The following is a 2066-nucleotide window of genomic DNA, read 5'->3' on the forward strand; positions in this document are numbered from 1 at the left end:
GGGCGTTTGGGGTGGGGGGCGCAGAGGGTTTTCTCTCCCCCTCCCCAAAATTACACAGGGACCCCCCCCATGGTGTGCGGACCCCCAAAGAGGGGCTGAGCACCCCCAAAATGGGGTCTGGGACCCCAAATCGGGTCTGGGACCCCTCCCCAAATGGGGTCTGGGACCCCAAATCGGGTCTGGGACCCCTCCCCAAATGGGGTCTGGGACCCCTCCCCAAATGGGGATTGGGACCCCAAAATGCGGTCTGGGACCCCTCCCCAAATGGGGATTGGGACCCCAAATCGGGTCTGGGACCCCTCCCCAAGTGGGGTCTGGGACCCCAAAATGGGGTTTGGGACCCCTCCCCAAATGGGGATTGGGACCCCAAATCATGTCTGGGACCCCTCCCAAATGGGGTCTGTGCCCCTATTTCGGGTCTGGGACCCCTTCCCAAATTGGGTCTGGGACCCCAAATCGGGTCTGGGACCCCTCCCCAAACGGGGTTTGGGACCCCCTCCCAAATGGGGTCTGCGATCCCAAATCGGGTCTGGGACCCCCAATCGGGTCTGGGACCCCTCCCCAATTCCCCCCCGGGTTCTGTTCCCGCCCCCTCCCCAAATGGGGTCTGGGGGTCCTTTCCCCCTCCAGGGGTCCCTCTGGACCCCTCCCCAATGCCCCCTCCCGGTTTTTGTTCCCGCCCCCTCCCCAAATGGGGTTTGGGACCCCAAATCATGTCTGGGACCCCTCCCCAAATGGGGTCTGTGCCCTCTTTGGGGTCTGTCCCCGCCCCCTCCCCAAATGGGTGTGCACAGGCACCTGTGTGTGCAGGTGTGTCCCGGCTATGTACAGGTGTGCCCAGGTGTGCTCAGGTGTGTACAGGTGTGTGCCAGGTGTGCCCCAGCTATGCACAGGCTTGTCCCAGGTGTGTGCCAGGGGTGCCCAGGTGTGTAAGGGCTGTATGACAGGTGTGCTCAGGTGTGCACAATGTGTCCCAGGTCTCCAAGGTGTGCTCCAGGTGTGCCCCAGGTGTACACAGGTGTGTACAATGTGTCCCAGGTGTGCCCAGGTGTGAACTGGTGTGCCCCAGGTGTGTAAGGACTGCATCACAGGCGTGCCCAGGTGTGTCCCACGTGTGCCCAGGTGTGTACAATGTGTCCCAGGTGTGTAAGGGCGGTATCCCAGGTGTGCTCAGGTGTGCACAGGTCTGCCCAGGTGAGTCCCAGGAGTGTACAGTGTGTCTCAGGTGTGTAAGTGTTGCATGGCAGGTGTGCTCAGGTGTGCCCAGGTGTACACAGGAGTGTACAGTGTGTCCCAGGTGTGTAAGGGCGGTATCCCAGGTGTGCTCAGGTGTGCACAGGTGTATACAGGTGTGCACAATGTGTCCCAGGTCTCCAAGGTGTGCTCCAGGTGTACACAGGAGTGAACAGTGTGTCCCAGGTGTGTAAGGGCAGTATCCCAGGTGTGCCCAGGTGTGTAAGGGTTGCATGACAGGTGTCCCAGGTGTGTCCAAAGTGTGCTCCAGGTGTGCACTGGTGTGTCCCACGTGTGCACAATGTGTCCCAGGTCTCCAAGGTGTGCTCCAGGTGTACACAGGAGTGAACAGTGTGTCCCAGGTGTGTAAGGGCAGTATCCCAGGTGTGCCCAGGTGTGTAAGGGTTGCATGACAGGTGTCCCAGGTGTGTCCAAAGTGTGCTCCAGGTGTGCTCTGGTGTGTCCCACGTGTGCCCAGGTGTGCACAATGTGTCCCAGGTCTCCAAGGCGTGCTCCAGGTGTGCCCCAGGTGTACACAGGTGTGTACAATGTGTCCCAGGTGTGTAAGGGCTGTATAACAGGTGTGCCCGGGGTGCATCCCAGGTGTACAATGTGTCTCAGGTGTGCCCAGATGTGTCCCAGGTATGCCCAGGTGTACACAGGTGTGTACAATGTGTCCCAGGTGTGTAAGGGCTGTATAACAGGTGTGCCCGGGGTGCATCCCAGGTGTACAATGTGTCTCAGGTGTGCCCAGATGTGTCCCAGGTATGCCCAGGTGTACACAGGTGTGTACAATGTGTCTCAGGTGTCCAGGTGTGCACAGATGTGCTCCA

The sequence above is a fragment of the Onychostruthus taczanowskii genome, unplaced genomic scaffold, assembly GCF_017590055.1.
Source record: "Onychostruthus taczanowskii isolate IOZ18803 unplaced genomic scaffold, ASM1759005v1 scaffold490, whole genome shotgun sequence".
NCBI lineage: Eukaryota > Metazoa > Chordata > Aves > Passeriformes > Passeridae > Onychostruthus > Onychostruthus taczanowskii.